At 36.7% G+C, this 14,351-nt stretch overlaps 1 long non-coding RNA gene across 5 annotated transcripts in view; it reads right to left on the reverse strand.

Annotated features, from left to right (window-relative positions):
- The window catches only part of LOC134483413 (uncharacterized), a 723,689-nt gene that overhangs the window by 355,110 nt on the left and 354,228 nt on the right, over positions 1–14,351 (reverse strand). For 2 of the 5 annotated variants that reach the window (XR_010060293.1, XR_010060294.1), the window contains exons 32-33: positions 5,381–5,632; positions 4,458–4,614 (exon numbers count right to left, since the gene is read on the reverse strand). The exons of 2 other annotated variants lie outside the window; for them this stretch is intronic. This is a non-coding gene — a long non-coding RNA (uncharacterized LOC134483413). Of the gene's footprint in view, positions 1–4,457; positions 4,615–5,380; positions 5,633–10,597; positions 14,032–14,351 lie in introns of those variants that run through there. One more of the 5 variants, XR_010060295.1, reaches the window with a different exon arrangement.

The raw sequence follows: 14,351 nt of genomic DNA on the forward strand, positions 1-14,351 counted from the left end.
TAGAGACAAAAAAAATTCCCTGTAAAATAAACTTGAATAATGAACAAAGTTCAGGTGGTATCTGCATGGCAGATTTCAAATTATTCTATAACATATCTGAAGTAACAAAAGTGTAATGAATGTTGCCACTCTTTTATTTCTGTATTAATTAACACCTCTTTAGAAGCAAGAACCTTAGCCAACCCTCAGACTGCTGTTGACTTGGATCAACATAGTCTTGAATTTAAGATTTTTTTTAAATCTTAAACACAAACAACATTTTGAAATGAAAAACAAAATACAATGAGTAAAAGAATAGGATAAGCCTCTGAGGAAATCTGTGTCTCAAACCTATTATTAGTCTGCACTGTTTCCTCTGTACACATCTGAGAGCATTTAATTTAGGGTTTTTAAGGCATACTTGAGTGTGTTAACAATTGGGTCTCTGATTCTTGTGTCTGCTCATTTTCCTTCTGTTGGATTGCCTTGTCCACCTTCAATATGTTCTTACTATATCTTATTATATTTCATTTTATTTATGTTTGTTGTTATCCCTTGAGTGTTCTTTTCCTCATGAGAGACAGAAAGGGAAGTGATCTGGAAGGGAGGGGAGGTGTTTAGAAACTGGGAAGGGTTAAAAAAGGAAAAATGTAATCATGATATAAATAAAATAAATAAGAATGGAAATGAAAAACTGGACAAAAATCAATTTTCAATTAAAATAAAAATATTATTATATTATAATATATTATAAAGAAAAAAATATGATTCCAAAAAAGACCAGAAATAATTCAAACAGAAACAAAAGCAACAACACACCCTTGTGGATTTATCCGATGGAGGATGGCCAACCTCCCCAACAAACAAACCACCCAAAAAAACCCAAAACCAAATCTGCATTCTTTTTTGCATATCTTATAAAATTCATGCATATCAGAGGATGAAAGCAAAGTATAGACTACATGTCCAAAGAAAGTTGTTTCCAATACACCAGTTTATTGTTGAATCTGGGCAAAATTAAAAAGACACTAAAGCATTGTCATAACATTGAAATTGGATCACCTTATGTGATCACAGAAGAAAATGGCTTATCATTCTGTACTACTCTATGCATTGTATGTCATGTGAGTATGTTTGTAAGTGTTTTTGTGCATGTATATTAATATATATACATATATATATGTTTCCATATGCCTGCCGTTCACACACCCAACTTCACTCTTCCCACTACTCTTTCTTACAGTCATTCTGAAACACTTATCCTTTATTGGAACTATCATAACATCAAAACTCATTCTTACCTGATACCCCTAACTATTCAGAAACTGGAGGTGCAAACCACGTGATCTATTGTGTGCTTTCCCTCTGATGATATTCTGTATGTTAACTCTCAAGTGTTTTTTATTCCTTCAAATCTTTCAGTCTATGGCAGATACCCAGATACCACTGTAACTTCATTTATGGATGTAATTTTTATGCAAAATCCATTTACGAACTTAAATTCCTTTATATTTTTCTGACTGCCATTACTCCCACACACCAATAATCCACAATACTGTCAGCTCTTTGAAATGCTAATATTCACCCTGTAAGAGAACTGATCTGAAGTGACAGGGCAGATTGACAGCTCAAGGGGAGGGGCACTGCAGCAAACACAACACAGGACAGGACAAAGGAAGCCAGGTCCTGATCTGATAGGTTTCTGATCTGACAGTTCAGAGTCAAAGGCTTGAGATGTATAGAATAATCTTCTTTTACAACCAATTTGCCATATTTAGTGTGAAGAAATCACGTCTATGAAACAAATTATGGGGATATGAGGGAGCTGACCTTGTTTGCTGCATTGCCTTGCTGACCAGTCCTAGGGTGCTTGTGACAGGCATCTTTGTCTGCCTCTTCTCTGAGCAGGACCTGCTGCATGACTTAAGTAATCACACTGTAACCCGCCCCTGTTCTGTGCTAGTGAGCTAGCATAACCCTCCAATCACTCATGCGTGCATGGTTGCTAGGCTGCAGAGATTCAAAATCTTTTCGAAAGCTAATGACACAAGGCAGGCAGACGTGATCTTAAGCTGTACTATTGCTAGAATGAAAGCGCTAGGTCTTCAAAAACCCCTGTATAAATTGGTCAGGGATAAATTCAAGGTGCTTTTTGGGCAATGATGCCTACAGGATATTGAATTATATTCACATTTAGATCTCTATACAAAGGAAAGAAAGAGTGCTTAGGAAAAATGTAACAAAATTAGAGAATGTACGAAACCACTAGATACTTGTAATATCAGGAGAAATCACTAAAGAATAAAAGATGCTACTTAATAATATTCTGCATTAGTCAGATTTAGCTTGATAAGGTGGATTTTTAAAGGATCTGATGTGCTCATGTAAATGAAGCACTTGCCATTAACATAACGTTTGTTATTTACTATAAGCATTGGTTTGTGATTCAATGGTGATTTTTTCTTATGTTTTAAAAATTGTTACTTTGATATATTTACTTTTTTGTTTGATTTTCTTTTAAATAGTTGCTTACTTTTTCAATTTAGCTGGAATGGAAATTCACTTGATGACAGGGCTGTCTTTTAACTCAGAGATTTACTGACTTCTGACTTGTAAGTGCTACATGTAAACTCACATCTCACCACAGTTAGCTAGATTTTTAATGTTAATTATGTGTACATATATACATTCTCTCTGTCTCTATCACTGAGGTTATGTCTCTCTACTTTTAAGCCCGAACTTGCGTCTGTGTAGGTGTGTCTTTCTCTGTCTGTCTGTCTGTCTGTCTGTCTGTCTATCTCTATATCTCTCTCTCTCTGCTCTGTCTCTGAATCTGTCTCTGTCTCTCTCTGTCTCTCTGTTTCTCTGTCTGTCTCTCTCTCGCTTTCTCTCTCTCTGTGTGTATGCATATGTGTAGAGGTATTAATTGCAAAAGGCTGTATATGTCTCAAGATATGCAGTTACATGTAATTTGAGATTCCTGACATGAGTTCTGAGAAATAATTTTGCAGTGCAGTATTACTTTTTATAAGCAGAAGCACCACTCAACATCACTATGAAACTTTAAACCTTGGTGATTCTGATGCCCAATGAATATGAAAATGGAGTACAAGCAAAAATGTAGAGTAGCTCCTGAAATTTAATGATTGTACAATCATTTATGTTTCAATAAAGGTAAATTATATTGACTTAATAATATCCTTTTCTGCAAGACAAAGTGTACCTGGGAAAGGGAAATGGATCAGGAATTACAGAATGTGCTTCAAATTTGGACAATCAGCCCTGTGTCCTATAATCAAGGAAGGAAAACATTTGCAAAACAAGATGACTTTGAATGCATACGGGAATACTCAGCTTCCTATTCTATAGCATTACTTTCAGAAGCTATCCCTGTGTGGCTAACTTTACTTCAATGTAGGACTGAGCAGATAAGGATGGCAATATATTAATACATATCATATTGAGAGAAGGAATGACCACTCTTAAACAGGCTGGGCTACTGCAGATCAGACCCTCTGAATCTTCTGTCAATGCTGGAGATGTTTAAAACTTGCTGCAAAGATTATTCTGCCATCTTGATTTTAAAGATACCTTTCAAAGATTGATTCCTTATATTAAAAATCCTGTGAAATTACAATGCCGTAGTATTGTATTTATCAAAATTGTCAGAGGATACTTGGTAACAAGTACACAAGTTACAGTAATGTATTATATAGAGAGGCAATGTTTGCATCAATAGCTTTTTTTCGGGACAGTAAGATGCTGTGCAGAATACACTGGATTTACATGTACAGTGTTCCGTCTTAATCTGCCAGCTATTGGGTTAAAAATAATGGTTTTTATGTAAGGGATAATGGCAATGATAATGTATGGTTTTCTAAACAAGAAAAGGAATCCTAAATGTTTTTACATTTTATACATGTACTGTGTGTCAATGTGTGATCAGGACACTGAAAACACTGAAAGAAATCCCTGTGTTTCATCATATTATTTTGTGTTTGTTTGTTTGTTTGTTTTTACTGGATTTTTATATTTATATTTCAAATGTTATTCACTTTCCCGGTTTCCTAGACATAAGCCCGCTATCCCATCTTCCTTCCTTCCTTCTCTAAGGGTGTTCTCATCTCCATCAAGTCCCTTCTGCCTTCCCTCCAACATTCCCCTAGAGTGAGAGTCCAACATTGGCAGGACCAAGGGCTTCCCCTTCCACTGGTGGCCCAACAAGTCTATTCTCTGCTACCTATGCAGTTGCAGCCCTGGGTCAGTCCATGTATAGTCTTTATGTAGTGGTTTAGTCCCTGGGAGCTCTGGTTTTTTGCCATGGTTGTTCTTATGGGGTTGCAAGTCCCTTAAGATCTTTCAGTCCTTTATTGCCTCCAACGGGGATCCCTCATTTGCTGCTCCAAACTCTGCCTCCATATCCCCTCCTATGAATAATTTTGTTTCCCATTTTGTGAAGCAGTGAAGAAGAAACTCACTTTTTGTGAGCTTTCCATTGTCTCTGATTAATGGAGTCCTCCTTTTCCCTTACTCCACTTTTTTCTCCTCTGTCTCCTCTTGCTTTTCTCCTTTATTTAATTTCTGTTTTTATTCATATCCCTTTATTTTTTGGAACTTGTGAAACAGTGTCTCATTCTGTAAAGTAGGTTGAGCACAAATATGAAGTAAACATTTTGTTTCTATTTCTTGAATGATATGATTAATATGAAAGTCAATATATCTTGAGTACTTTTAACTTGATTTGTAAATGTGAAAATGACGTTGCTCATTAATTACTTTTAAAAATTTTCTTTTTTTGTGAAAAAGATCATTCACATTGGCAAGTGCCCACATATCTATCAACTGAGAGGCATAGTCAGAGAGTCTACTATGAGTTTACTTACAGCCAGAATTACATTTTAGTATTTGTTTGCAACAACAACAAAAATATTAATAAAATTGAAATTGTAGTGGCTAAATAGTATTTCTTCTCTTTCTGTATCTCTAGTGGTAAGCAGCAGGTTGCTGAATTAGCAGCTTATATCTCAAACCACAGAGAGGAAGCCGAGAGACTTCTCTCAAAACCTTCCACAAACAATCATCAACCACGAGTCAAATGGTTAAAAATTAGTAGCTAATCATTGACATCTCATTGAAACCACTGCATTCCACGCCTTGTCACCACAGTCTCACAACCAAATTATAATAAAATTATATACTATACAAATTTAAAAGACCCTATTATTTTTTCATAGAATGAACCCTGTTTAAAACTTTAAAGTGTCGTTCGAGCCTCAAGTCAATAATTTCAATGTCATCCCGTAAAATCAAAATATAGTTACATATTATTAAGATACAAAGACATAAACATATATTACTTTTTCTCTAAAATGAACTCAGGCCATCATGAGAAATACCTTACCTCCTGGGATCTGTTGTTCCTTGTGTGTATAGTATATCGGCATTTGTGATGAAAGCATCCTCTTCCTTTTGGCATCAAAGTTCAACGGGATTTAGCACATCCTTTCCCAAGGAGTACATACAAGGCAGATCTCTGAGACTCATGTCCCTGAGACCACAAATGAGCCCATGAGGCTCCTTGTTTTTTGGCGTAGTCTTTGGGAACTCTGGGGAGTCTGGTGAGTTGACACTGCTTTTCTTCCTATGAAGTTCTCTTTAAATAAAATTCAGCTCAGCATTATAATGTTTCATGATATTTGTACTTTTTCATATTTAACAAAATAATTTTTCAGTTAAAAGGCAACATACAAATAAACATATGTTCTAACTATGATATTCATTCTTTTAAATTAGTGTTTAATTATCAGCCACCAGCTTCTACAAGTGAGCATGAGTTTCTTTTTTTTCTTTTATTGGATATCATCTTTATTACATTTAAAATGTTATCCTCTTCATCCATCCCTGCTTCTATGAGGGTGCTCCGTCACCCACCCACCCACTCCTTCCCAACTTCCAACCCAGTCTTTCCCCCACACAGGGGCATCTAGGACTGAGTGCCTCTTTTCACATTATGCCCTACAAGGCCTTGTGAGTATGTTTCTTATCCCTAAGCCATTTTCAATAGCCAAAGACTCCATAGTACTTATCAATTTTCCATGCAATATACTTTTACTTGTTTTCCAGCCATAAATATACTCCCAATAAATTATGAAGTACTCAGATAAAACTTTACATCAAATTAAAAAAACATTTTGTGATTATTTGTAAACTGTAAACCCATTAAATTTTAAACAAACACCATTTACCTAGGGATCCTTCCCATATGCTGCCACCAAGGCCACACTATCACTGATGCCAATAAGTGCTTGCTGACAAGAGCCTGATATAGCTGTCTCTGGAGAGCCTCTGCCAGAGTTTGACCAATACAGATGCGGGCGCTTTCAGCCAACAGTTGGACTGAGCACTGGGACCCAATGGAGGATTTAGGGGAAGGATTGAAGGATCTGAAGAGGTTTGCAACACCATAGGAAAAACCACGATAGCAGCTAACCAGACCTCTTAGAGCTCCCAGGGACTAAACACCAAGCAAACAGTACACACTGAGGGACCCAGAGCTCCAAGCTGCAAATGTATCAGAGGATGGCCTTAGGTAGCATCAGTGGGAGGGGACGCCCTTAGTTTAGTGAAGGTTCAATGCCCTAGCATAGGGTAATGCTAGGGTGGTGAGGCAGGATTGGTCTGGTGGATGTTCAAGCAGGCTCACAGAAGCAGGGAGGAGAGGGGATGTCATAGGTTGCTTGTGGCGGGGAAACTGGGAAAAAATAAAGAAAAATATCAAAACATTACAATAATGCAACCTTGTCAAATCTAATTTTTAAAGATAAAATCCCAGATGCTTTTAGAGAGAGAGAGAGAGAGAGAGAGAGAGAGAGAGAGAGAGAGACTGATGTTTTTAATACACTATACAGGAAAATTGTTGTGATTCCAGCCCCTAGGATTTTGAGATGAGTTCACAGCATATAGACTGGTGAAGTACCCAATTAAAAAAAATCTTGGTGGCAGCCACACGTTTCTTGCTACCCATCCTAATGTTCTGTTTTCCAAATGAACCACGCGCGCGCGCACACACACACACACACACACACACACACACACACACACACACACAGAAAGAGAGAGAGAGAGAGAGAGAGAGAGAGAGAGAGAGAGAGAGAGAGAGAGAGAGAGAAAGAGTCTTTATATATTTATATGCCTAGAACAGCTCACAGCTCAATGGCTCAGTCACTTCCTAACCTTTATGGGGCTAATTCACCTCCTTCAGATATTCTCAAATTATTATGTACTCAAATCTATATTTCACCATTGATACTTTGGACCCAGTCAGGCAGCCCTCTTGCGGTGTCTTTTTTCTGGCTCTAACATGGCAGCTATGCTCTCTAGTCCTGTACCTTCTCAGGCATGGATTCTTTCTCCTTGCATGGGAAAACACCCTCTATCTCCTCATTCCTCTCTTTCCCTGTGACTCCTGCATCGTATAAATCAGGCTTCTGTCTGCATTTCCCACTCATTGGCTCCCTGCAACTTTATTTAGCAATCAGAACCAACTGGGAGCAGGGTCCTTCTGTTAAGTTCAGACGTGGGATTCTCATGCTAAAAATTTTGGGGACCCAAATTAACATAATATGAGCAGCAATACGCCAAACCCACTATATAAACTAATGTATGAAAAATAAATATATAAATAAGCATGGTGAAAATTACATTCAGAGTGTTTGCAATCTTACAAATCACTAGAATGATACGTGTAGGGCTACTATTTGTATTCTGAGATAAATTATCCTTTGTTTAAAGATTAATTTCATATATAATTCACAGCTACTTCTGTTTCATATATCATTTAATAAGTTGCATATTACGTTATTTTTACCTTTGCTAATCTTATACTACAATAGTAAGAAGATCAGAGAGAACATTTTTGTTTTTGACGCTATGCAGGCCTGTATGTTTGTGTGTGTGTGTGTGTGTGTGTGTGTGTGTTGTGTGTTTGTGTGTGTGTCGAAGTATTCTTCACATATAACATACCATTATGATTCATACAGTATTTTGGATATTTGAAGGCACTTTTAATTTGTAAAACTAAAATATATTTAGATATGATCGAACACATTAGTAATTTTAGAACACAAGAGGATAAAGCAGAAGGATCATAAATTCAATGTTAGTACAGGCTATATAAGAGCAAGAGCAGGCAGCCTAGTAAGGTCTTGAATGAATGTTAATAATGTTTCTCTATGTGACATTAATTGCCTAGAGGCTTATTGAACCACTTCTCCTAGCTCCCATAACTATATCTAGGTTCTACTATGGTGTTCATGGTCCCTCCTCTGCTTCCCATGACTGGAGGTTAACAGGTCCAAACCTGCACAGGTTTTGTGCCAGTAATGACATGTTTTGTGAGACCAATGGTATAATGGAGATGTTATATTTGAAAGATGTTCAAACCTATCAAACTTACTTTTTGGCACGTATTATTTACCAAATATTAACTCCATCATGATATTCTTGGAGGAGTGATATAGTATTCTCCTGTTCATATGAGATTTCAATAGTCCTGATGCTCAGCACTTCGACTAGTTATAACCTATGCTCTTACCACTGATCACTGAACAAGAAATTTCTCCAGAAAATCAGTTGCAAATTATTACATGTATACTTAAAATAATAAAGTAAAATAACTAATGAGAGAATGATGGATGAAGAAAATAATAAAGAGAAGAAAAGGTGGGGGAAGAAATTAGGAGAAAGGAAGACAAAAGAAGGGATAGAGTGAGGGAAGCAGGAAGGAGAAAAAGGAAAAAAGGGAACAGAAGCATATGTAGGTAATAAAAAGGAATAATAGGATTAATAAGATAAAGTAAATTATATATCAAAGGTACACAAAGAAATCAATTATGTTACATAATCAAAAACTTCTAATACATTTTAATTTTTTTAACGTATTTATTTGCATCGGGCTCAATTCTCCCATTCTTGTCACTTCCTCTTACAATCTTTCTTTGAAATCCCTTCTCCTCTGAGTGAGTGGGGGACACTCTGGGCATTCTCCCACCCTGGCAATTCTTAAACAAAGACATTATGAATGTTAAGTGCAAATGGATGGAACTTGAGAATATCACCATGAGTGACATAACCTAGTCTCAAATGGACATGCAGGTTATATACTATCTTATAAGGAGATACTAGACCTAAAACTGAGGTTATCCATGCTACCCTCCACAGACTCAAAGAAGTTAAAAAGAAAGAAGATCCAAACAAGTTTGCTTGAATCTCACTTATAAGGGGTAAAATAGTCTTATGAAGCATGTGGATGGAGGGATATAGTAGGGAGAGGTAATAATGAGTAGAATGGGGAACTACAGGGGTGGTCATGAGACGCTACCTGGTCATGAGATATTGCTACATGGTCATGAAAATGAATGAAAATATGCAAAGGAAAGTGTAGGGGAAGTGGGGGTGGGGTATCTCCATAAAGAGACAGAGACTTGGGAGAAAATAGTATCTGAAGAATCCATAGAGGTTACCATAGCTACTACTCTCAGCACTGGGGATATGGAACCTTTAGAGGCCACCTCCTGTAGCCAGACAGTAACCCCAGAAAATTTATAGAGACACCAAACAATTCTCAAACTGTTCAAGCCAATATTTATCCTGTGTACAAAAAACGTAGGCACAAGGAATGGGGCAGAGTCAGAGGGACTGACCAACAAATAACCTGACCACCTTGAGTCCCATCTGATGGCGGAAGTACCGATCCCTAACAATATTGATACTCTGTAATATTTGCAGACAGGAGGATGTTTTCTTCTGAGCATCTCTACTGACTCAGAGAGATACAGACACCAACCAAATAGTGAATGGAGCTTGAGAACTCTTATGGAAGAACTGGAGAAATGATTGTGGACCCCAAAGGGGATGAGAAATGATTGTGGACCCCAAAGGGGATGAGAATTCCACAAGAAGACCAACAGAGTTAAGAACCTGGTGGGCTCTCAGACACTGAATTACCAACCAAAAAGCATATGCCAGCTGAACCTAGACCTTTCTTAAATTTTATAGCAAATGTGAAGTTTGGTTTTTATATTGGTACTGAACAAGTATAAAGGGGTCTATCCCAAATGCTGTTGTTTGTATTTGAGATGCGTTCTTGAAGCTTGGGTGCTTTGTTGGCCCCCAATGGAGTGGATGGCCCTAGCCTCACAGAGACTTACCATGCCAGGATGGAGGATACCCATTGGTCCCCCACCCTCTCAGATGATATAAAGAGTGATGGTGAGAAGGATTGTGGGAGGAGTGAGCAGGAGGAGAGCAGTGAGAGGCATGTAAACTGAACAAGTGAAAAACAAAACCAAACAAAACTCCAAGATATATCCTTTTGTCCCAGTGCATATTTCCAATCGTGTTGTATTTTTACGAAGAATCAAGAGAATAAAAGTTAAGGGATTGGAGAGAGAGTTTGATAGTTGAATACTGCTACTTTTACAGAGTTCCAAGGTATTCACAATTAACTGTAATGATTCAGAAATCAATTCTGTTATTTCTTATTATATTACTATTAATCGCAAAAAGTAATGGGATTGCATGACCTCATTACATTATTTTTTTCCTTAATCTTTTTTTATTGGATATTTTCTGTATTGACATTTCAAATTTTATCCCCTTTCCTTATTATCCCTCCAGACCCCTTAACCCATTCCTAACCCCCTGACTCCACGAGGGTGCTTCCTCACCTACCGACTCACTCTCTCCTGCCCTGTCATTCTCCTACAGTGTGGCATCAAGCCTTCACAGGAATAAGGTCCTCACTTCCCATTGGTTCCCAACAAGCCCCATCTTCTGGTATATATGAGGCTGTAGACATAGTTTGCTCCATTTAGTTGGAGGTTTAGTCCCTGGGAGTGTGGGGTGTCTGCCTTGTTGATATTGTTGTTATTCATATGGGGTTGCAAACCCCCTCACCTACCTCAGTCCCTTTTCTGGCTTCTCTATTCTGGACCCTGTGCTCAATCCAATGTGAAGATCCACCTCTTAGTACTTAAAATTTCTTATAATTTTGTCACCTGAAGTTAATTTTAAAATACATGTACTGCCCAAATTGAATTTTTTTAGGGTAAGATTCAAAATGAGTATCTTCTTATTAAGAAAATTAATTTTTCAATTTCTTCTTTGTAAGAAGTCCTTTTTTGATGGCAGTGAGTTCATTTGAATCATAAAATACATCAATAGATTACCTCAGCAAACCAGGAGTTCTTCTAGTTTTGTTTTTCTAGTTGTGTTATGTGTATGCAGTTGTTATGGTATTTGTGACCCCTGGGAAATGAATATAGATTCAGTCCAATTATCATAAAATATTTATTGATTAGTTCATAATAGTATGAATAATCCCCGAGTCGATTTGAGATTGTTTTAAAGGGAGGGTTTGGGAAAGGACATTTAAAGGAGAAATTCATACAAACACATTGAATACCTATGCAAGGAAGACAAATTTTCTGTTCTGTCAAGTGACTAAGGCAATCCAAAACATCTTTGGCTATCTGCATAAGAAAGTTGCCAAAGCAAAAAAATATCCAGTTAGTCACATCATACAACTAGGTGATTATGTGTGTACATTTTGGCGTGAGGCTCACTGAATCAAGGTTATTGGGAACTTTTCTTACAGGGACTGACATGAGATAAAATTGGCTGGTGGAACCCCAGAGAGTTGCTTAACATAAAATGTGCCTTGCCATAACACTGTCACAATACAAATATGTTCAATGAAAGTTTATAATATCTCTTTTTCTAGATGTAAAGTCATGTGTCACCATGGTTAGCTAGATTTTATTAATTTTAGTCATGTGTGCATATTTTTCTCCGGCTCCATCTCTGCATCTATCAGTCTCTGTTCTCTCCTCTTTGTCTCTCTCTCTCTCTCTCTCTCTCTCTCTCTCTCTCTCTCTCTCTCTCTCTCTTTCTCTTTCACTCTCGCTCTTGCTTTTGCTCTCTCTCATGCTCTCTCTCTCTTTCTGTCTCTTTCTCTCTGTCCCACATCTTCTTTGTGTGTGTGTGGGGGGGGTTGTGCTGGGCGGGAAATGCATAGAAGTATGTACGTGTCAAAGGCTGTCTATGGCTCCAGATCTGCAGTCCCATGTAGTTTTTAGAATCCTGACATGAGTTCTGGGATATCCTCTTACAGGGTAATACTTGATTTTACATGTAGAAACATCACACAGGATCTTCTATGCACCTTTAAGCCTTGGTGATTTAGATTAGATGCATGCTTATTTTTCAAATGAAAGTACAAACCAAAAATATAGAAAGGTTCTTGATTTTAAATGTTCATACACTGAATTATTTTCCAGTAAATCTAAATATGATATGAACTTAGCAATATCTTTTCCTGTGAATCAGAGTCCACACTGGAAAGAGAAATGCATTAGGAAATAGTAAATATGCTTTTGAATTCGCACAATGTGCAAAAATCTTCAAAAATAATAAGGTGGCTTTGAATGCATATGGAATTACTCGGCTTTCTATCCTATGGCAGAACCTTCGGAATCTATTCTTGTGGGACTCAAGTTGCTTCAATGTAGGACTGAGCAGATAACTATTGTAATATATTAATTCAAGCCAAAATGAGAGATGGAGGTGACCACCCTGAAACAGGCTGTGCTATGACAGATCAGTCCCTAAGAATCTTCTACCAATGTCGTAGAAGTTTAAAGATGGCTGAAAACATACTTCTGTCAATTTGAATTTTAAGGATTCCTTTCAAATATTGATTTTTATTAGGAACAATATCAGTGAAACATCAGTGTTGTTTTGTTGTATTTGTTAAAATTGTCATAGAATGACTGGCAACGAGTATTCAGTAAGAAAGATTGATTTATTATTTTAACGTTTATATTTGCATCAGTACCTTTCTCAGGCCAAGAAGTTGCATAGAATGGGTTGGCTTAATCATACAGATTTCCATGTATATCTGCCACCTAGGACTTTAAGGTTATGGTATCATATTGTAGTTCTCTCATCTTCCATATTTTATACAATAGCAACAAAAGGTAAGAATTTTACAGGGTTACCCAAACAAGAAAACAAATATTTAATTCTTTAGATCTATCCATATACTGTGCAGCAAAGTAAGATTAGGTCACTGGAAATACCTAAAGAATTCCATGTGTTTTAAAATATATTGTATTACTCATCATACAAGTAATGAATAATTGTGAATATGTACAATTATCAATTCCTTAATTTGAGTTTCAGAGTCCTTTCTAGGACATAGAGAGCCAAATTTTTACTGAGGAGGCCAGTGCTAAGTCTCTTGAACCAGGTCCTACCCAGGGGGACAGTTTCTCCTACCTGCATTAGCTAATTAAATTAAATGTGCACAAGGATGACAGAGAGTTTGCCTCTCGTGTGACTCTCGATCACATCAAATTTAAAGAGAGAATAACCATCTCAGTAGTATCTAAGAATAAAGGAATGTATGAGATGTGTGCAATAATCTATGCTATGATGTTCTACAGATGAAAACTATGCCTTCATAATCTCTGATTTGAGTATAATTTCTAGCATTGATATTGTTATTTGGGCAACTTACAAAAAGTTCTGTGTACTGATAACAAAATCTGTGTAACAAAGAGGAATTATACAGGCATAATTAAATGGGCATTTAACATGGGCAGCTAGAAAAGTTGTAGTAGTGTGGTGGAATTACTAGATTTCTTAAATTAACCCAAAAGATACAGGGTTCACTATCTAGGAATATAAAGAATTGTGTAGGTAATGTTTTTGTAATTTTTCTGGACAAAAGTTTCATTTGTACATGCTCGATTTTTCCAAAACCCCTCCTTTCCATAGCATTGAATTCTAGTTTACATACGATGAACATTTTACTCATGTTTCTTGAGCTTTTCTTTACCTCTGCTAATTACAGTCCTCTCCTCTTCGTCCTTCTTCCACATTTCTTAATTTCATCATTTGTTTATTACTTTTTTTTCTATTTGAAAGTTGTGAGATAATGTCTCATGCCTGGGCTGTCTTTAAACTTTAATAATCCTTTTGCTTCTATCTCTAGGATGGCATGATGAAAGATGTGAGACAATTTACCAGGAATGTTTTTAATTTCATTTTAAAATGTATGTTTAATTTTGATTATTATTTACTTTTAAAAATAAATTTTTTGTGCAGAAAGTCCAGTCTATTTGGTATATGCCTTTAGATGTAATACCTGAGAGGCATAGACAGAAAGTCAGTATTGTTTTAACTAGAGCCAGGATTATGTTTTGGAATCCTTTAATAACAACAACAAAATATATTAATAATATTAAAATTATAATAGGAAAAGATTTTTTCTCAACTTTCTGTATCTTGGATGGCAAGCAGTAGGCTGC

The sequence above is a fragment of the Rattus norvegicus genome, chromosome 1 (genome assembly GCF_036323735.1).
Source record: "Rattus norvegicus strain BN/NHsdMcwi chromosome 1, GRCr8, whole genome shotgun sequence".
NCBI classification, from domain to species: domain Eukaryota; kingdom Metazoa; phylum Chordata; class Mammalia; order Rodentia; family Muridae; genus Rattus; species Rattus norvegicus.